Source organism: Saccostrea cucullata, unplaced genomic scaffold (assembly GCF_032062105.1).
Source record: "Saccostrea cucullata isolate Sc308-1 unplaced genomic scaffold, CSIRO_AGI_Scuc_v1 ctg733, whole genome shotgun sequence".
Lineage (NCBI taxonomy): Eukaryota > Metazoa > Mollusca > Bivalvia > Ostreida > Ostreidae > Saccostrea > Saccostrea cuccullata.
Window position 1 is genome coordinate 10,957 of NW_026918312.1, and position 6,839 is coordinate 17,795.

The 6,839-nt window shown below is 35.6% G+C and overlaps 1 non-coding gene across 1 annotated transcript; it reads right to left on the reverse strand.

Moving 5' to 3' along the window:
• Positions 1-1,599: 1,599 nt before the first annotated feature.
• Trnag-gcc (transfer RNA glycine (anticodon GCC)) lies at positions 1,600-1,670 on the reverse strand. The gene has a single exon. It is a non-coding gene; the product is annotated as a tRNA-Gly (tRNA).
• Between the last annotated feature and the right edge of the window lie 5,169 nt (positions 1,671-6,839).

Sequence of the window (6,839 nt, forward strand, 5' to 3'; positions counted from 1 at the left end):
ACCATACAGTGTCTAAATTCCTTTCAAGGAAAATTTGAATGTAAATAATAATATTCCATGTCGTCACTGTAGATAATGGGGAAGAAATTGTTATTCATGAGAATTTGAGAATTTGATATGATCATATCACCATTCATTCAATATCGGGTTGGCTGAACGATGAATTAGTTTTTCATTCTTCTGGCAAATAAAATTAAACACACATCTGATTTTTAGTTCGCCTCAGCCAAAGGTGGTGCGTCTCGTAAACTTGTCACATTTTCATCTTCTCAAGAACCACTGGGCCAATTTCAACCAAACCTGGTACTGGGTATCTTTAAGTAAAGGGAATTGGGCCTTATTTGGCCCTGAGAATTTCCGAAAAATCAAAACCGCTCAGTTTAGGTTGCAAATGCAGTATTTATCACTTGGAGTGTTGGTGACTACGTATCTATTAATCGTGACGTAATTTCCTATTTATGCATAAGATGGCTCTTGCTCTGTGTAAATTCTAAGTGGTAATAATAGCACAAAGAAAAATTGATGGCATCATTTAAAAAATCTTAAGAACCACTAATGAAACTCATGTGGAATCATCCTCAAGAAGTGTAGATTCAAATTGGTTCAAATCATGACCACAGGAGGTACATAGGAATAAATAGAAAATAATCTTTTGAAAATCTTCTCAAGAACCACTAGGCCAGGAGAGATGAAACTCATTTGTTATTATCCTCAGGCAGTGTATATTCAAATTTATTTAAAACATGACCCCTGAGGGTAGGGTGGCGCCACAATAGCCGAACAAATTTTTACAAATAAATACAAGTAAAAACCTTTAAAAATCTTCTCTAGAATAACTGGGCCAAGAAAGATGAAACTCATGCGGAATAAGATACATAATTTAGTGTATCGGTTTTTCATTTCAATGAATGCTGTTGCCCAGGTTACTCAAAGTAGAAATTTCTGTGAAATTCCTTTAAAACGCTACTCCTCCTACAGTTTCTAGTCTGATTTCAATATGACTTGGCACCCAAGTAGACTACACTACGATACATAATTTTAGTGCATCGGTTTTTCATTTTGTATTTCGTTGAAAGCTGTTGCTATGGTTACAAAAAATAGAAATTTTATTTAAATTCCTTTCAAACGCTACACCTCTTAGAGTTTTTGTCTGATTTCAGTATTACTTGGCACACAAGTAGACTACACTAAGGTACATAATTTGGTGCATCGGTTTTTTATTTTGATAAACAGTGTTGCCATGGATACTAAAAATAGAAATTTTGGTGAAAATCCTTTCAAACGTACAACGAACTCCTTCTACAATTTTTGTCTGATTTCAGTATAATTTGGCACACAAGTAGACTACACAAAGATACATAATTCCATTTACTTCTGCCTGTTGAAAAGTCAAATCCAAGTGCTATTTTCCTTTTATACACGTACGACCAGTAGAGCTACAGTCTCATAAGACTTCTGGTTTAGCCTTGTTTCAGCGCAAACAGTCCGAGAAAAAATAATTGAATTATATGAATAAAAACTGTAAATAAAATGTGAATATTGGGGGTCAATATATTATTTGACGATACACACCGTAGTGGATTTATTACAAAAAAACAATGCATCGGCCGGGAATCGAACCCGGGCCGCCCGCGTGGCAGGCGAGCATTCTACCACTGAACCACCGATGCGATGATAATACAGGGACTATAATGCGAAGTACACGCCCACATGCAACGAATAGACTGTGTTACGATTTAATAATGAATTTATATACAAGCGATTTTATCATTATTTTTCCAATTAAACAAATTCAAAGTTTTTGAATTTGTTACAAACGCTTTTGTGAATAAACAGCAAGAGCAAACAATAATACTACATTGTAATGAAGAGTTATCCTTCTTAGATTAGATTATCATAGTTTTTATCTCTTACACTACAGTATACTTTCATGGGGAATATTTTCACAAAGGTACTTCAAAAAATGATCCGTCATCAATAACCAAACCCTTTTCCTAAGGTATGAAAAATAATCAAAGTCTTTTGTGTAAATATTTTAAAACCATTTCTTTCAATTTATTGATGGCAATTTGTGGGGAGAGGAGCTTTGACACTAAATACGACATAAAAAGATCCCCAAATTGAACTGAATTAAAAATTCCAACAATTCATATACTCTGCATCACAATTAATTATTCGAAAGGTATTATGCAGTAAAATTCTTTCTGAACTGATTTTACCCTCCTTAAATTAAAACGATACACTGTTGAGGGAAAAAAAACCCACTAAATATTCGGTCTTTCTTTTCTTTCACTGCTATGTCAGATTTTCTATGACTCAACATAAGCATCATTTACTTATCCTCTGCAGTCTAATTCAATAAACAGGATAATTCGCTCCCCGTTTAAAAAACAAAGTGCCGTCTGTTTGAAGGCATATAATTTGAATGTAATGACATAAAGAGAAATTAAGAAATCCCCAAAAAGACCGTTTCTGTTATTAACAGTTTTGTCACACTTTAATGCATGGTAAAATTATTTCTTTTTCAGATTATTCTTTATTCACATTTTAATAGGCGAAAGCAATGGTGTTACCCTAAATCTTATTTGTCTGTTAATGTACCAAGCAAAAAAACTAAACCTTGAAGATACGGTAACTTTAGAATAAGAAAATATAAAATTTTCATATATTTTACTAGTGCATAAACTGGTCAACACCTTTTCAATTATATACTGCAGTAATAATGTTTGACTCTTGACGAAGGTTGAGCTAAGTATAATAAATTACTACTAGTCTTGTATCTTGAATATTTGAATAAGGTGATTGGTTGATTGTATGTTTTACGTCCCATTCGAGAATATTTCACTCGTATAGTGACGTCACCATATACCGGTGAAGGGCTTCAAATTTTTACCTTTACTCGACACCCAGGGCCATTGGGCAGTGGAGGATCTTTATTGTGCCAACGCCTACTGCGACATGGGGCCTCGGTTTTTAAGGTCTTATCCAAAGGACCCTATTTAAATAAGAGGTACCTTTTTCATATTTAACATATACAAATGAACTGTAACAACCCCTTTCTAATTATATTGTGGTTTTTGATCCCCTTTACCTTAATAGTTTGACTTGTCTTTAATGACAGTGAGCGTTAGATATTGCAAATTTTATTTTAAATGTTCATTACCTGCGACTGAACATTTTGAAATAAACTATAAATTTTGATTCTATCACAGTGGGATGTGGAGGCTGGTCCTTCGGATGAGACCGTATAAACCGAGGTCCCGTGTCCAAGTAGATACTGGCACGAAAAAGATCCCTCCCTGCTCAATGGTCCTCAGTGTCGAGTATAGGACAAAATTTGCAGCTCTCCACCAGCAAGTAGTGGCGTCTCCATATGAGTGAAAAAGTCTCGAGAGGACGTTAAACAATATACAATCAATCAATCTATCACTTAACATATTATACACCTATTTACTGGCTATGAGGACAATAGCAAGTTTATCGTCCACCAAGACAACAACATATTTCCCGAGGCGCAGCCGAGGGAAATAGTTTGCTGTCGAGGGGGGCGATAAACTTGCTATTGTCCGAATAGTCAGTAAATAGGTGTTTTATTATACCGATGCTGACTTTACGAACATTATAGGGACTACTTTTAAAATGCAATTATACTGTTTTAAAATAGAATTATTATACCAATTCTGACTTTACTTTTGTTATGTCATAAAATATACGTCACAATCCGTATAAAATCAGAAGTTTTCCGAGATGAAAAGCGAGGGAAACAGAATGCTGCTGGTGAATAGTTTGATGACTATTTCGCCATGGGCAGATAGCACAAGAACTATTTGACGACAGGGGCTGTTTGGAAAAGATAGCATGTTTATACGTTATATTTTTATATAGAACATATTCACAGAGGTATAATAAAATCAAATATTGACATGCTTAAAACAATAACATTAATGATAAATGTAACTTCCGATCAAGTGAGGATAGAACGTTTATTTTTTTCTTTGCCTTACTTGTTACAAAAGCTTTACGCTTGTGCATAATCTTTACTTCAATACATTGAAAGAATTTACATGATTTTTGAATTTAGTACATATGTAAACATTCATTAAAAATAATACAAAAACATGATATACATGGAAATAATGAATAATATTTAAGCTGAAAAGTCTATCCAAAGAATAACATTCACGAGCAGAGCTACACGGACCTCGAAAACATCAGAGATGGAATAAGGTGCCATATGGAGGAGCGAGCTTTCCCTGCTGACAAGTCACATCCACCGTGTGTTCCTTCGTAATTCAGGAAGTAAACTAGAGGCACTGTGAGCAATGAGCTCAATTAATGATACCCCCGCATCCCATATGAATATAATGGCAAAATCATACATGTAAACAACTCAGACGGGCAAAGGGAAGTTGCAATGGGAAACCCACAATATGTGTCAGATTATAAAGTAAAATAGGAGGTGCACAATGGCAATATGTACGCCTAATAAAGATTCTGTGAAAGTTTCATCAAATTTCATTCAGTGGTATGAGAGGAGTTGCGGATAAGAAATGGGTACCCCAAAGCGTAACAGACGGACGTAAAGACGGACATACCGATTGCAATATACCATTCCGCTTTTCAAGCGTGGGTATAAAAATAGACAAATATTCACAAAATATAGGTTATCGAATCACACGTTGAATATTCAAACGGGTGGACACCGTATAACCAAGATTAATAGAATGTTGTAATCTTCATGATGTAGAAGACGATTTTATAACCCCGCTTGAAAAGCGAGTGTATTTAGGGGATGTCCGTCTGTTACGCTTTGGAGTACCCACCTCTTATCCGCAACTGCTCTCATACCACTGAATGATACTAGTATTTGATGAGACTTTCACAGAATCTTTATTACATTTTGCCATTTTGCACCTCCTATTTATATATACCCCCCGCTTGAAAAGCGGGAGGGTATATAGTAATCGGTATGTCTGTCTGTCTGTTACGCTTTTGGGTACCCATCTCTTATCAGTAACTCCTCTCATACCACTGAATGAAATTTTTTATGAAACTTCACAGAATCGTCATAGATTACATACTGCCATTGTGCATCTCATATTTTACTTTTTATTCGACAAATAGTTTTGGTTTCCCTTAAATAAAACATGGACACTGCCATTATATTCATATGGGATGTTGGGGTATCATTTAGTGAGCTCATTGCTCACCGTTCCTCTTGTTAATATTTTTATCCGACACATATTTTTGGGATTCCCATAGCAAAATATGGATACTGCTATTATATTCATAAGGGGGGATCATTTAGTGAGCTCATTGCTCACAGTACCTCTAGTTTTTTTTGTGCCAGCATAAACGGTGGCACGGGTACTGCATTTAATTTACGGATGTTTTTTAAAGCATTCAACCTTTCATCTTTTACATTCGTCATAAAGTACTTTTTTGGCAAATAGTTCATGACAGAAAACGCATGCTCATTTAAATCATACAAAACGTTTAATAATTCTTATTCCCGTATTTATTAACAGTGAATATTTTTCATTCGGAAAATGCGTTTTGAAATAAGTGTAACATTTCTATGCTGTTAAATTTTATTCCCGCCTACTTGACAAACACTAGATTGCTAGAAAGATACCCGAAAAAATGCGGAAATGGAAAAACCAAATTTCGGAAATGAACTGAAAAAATTGTCGAAAATGTACGGGACCTTGGGCTATATGGTGTCATTCGAAGGATCAGTCTCGAAGTCCTGCATGGAATTCGAACCCGCGACATAAGGATCGACTTCTTTCTCCGCGACTTAAGAGCAGACACTCTAGCCACTGCGCAATGCGGGCCTTAAAAATATATCCGTATTTATACATATATACAGGATTTTTTTTATTATTTTTTGGGGGGTGGAAGATCTGTCTTATGTTGCAATCACCTTCCGCCATCCCTGACAGTAAAGTACTCATGATTGATTAAAGTCATCCTGGTGACGTAATCATGAACTCTGTTTTACCTCTTAGATCACAGTTTCGAATTACCACATGTGCTTAGGTAAAGAGCCATATTCCACGTCCGCGAAAAAAAGAATTCGCCTATGTGCGACTACATTTAATTATGTGTAAAGACATATACGAGCCCCCGATGTCATTTATAGTGCAATGAAGGTGCAAGAGATAGGTTTTTATTAAGTACAGGGTCAGTATGTTGTGACTGCTCCATGAAAAGAAGGTACTCGGGGTTTGACCGAAAAGTGAACCCGTAATGTAAATATCCGCTGACATACTTTATAGACTTACTGTGTCGACCTTAAAATACCTTCAGATTCAATAGACAAAATGTCGATTTCTGTGAATAAAAACAAAATGATTTTCCTAAGCTTGCTGCATTTGAGTGTTCTAATTGAAATACCAGCAGCCATTAGTTGTAGGCAGAAGCAGACGTCTAATTATCTATGTAAACACACAGTCGTTTAGCGCAAGGGGTCAGTCTGACACAACAGTTTGACCCGACATCAACTTTTACGTATATATCGCCTTTACATCTACATGGTAGAAATCAGATCGCACTGGCCAATTAGTTATAGACAGACTGCTTTGTCGCTTAGAAACCTTTTTGATGGGCATCAAACACAGACAGTTTTATTCGGACCATGGTCAATCGATTTGCGAGGTTTTTTTCATTTTTATTGAAATAGTTCAGTTTGAAGAGAAGTCATTTCGGGTCACACTGCATGAAGTCGGAAGATCTGAGGCATGACATTTTATTTCTTTCAGGTAAGTGTCATTGCAATAACCTGAGTGCATTATATGCAAATTTTTGTTGAAGTGTATTAATTTTTACTGGTGAAT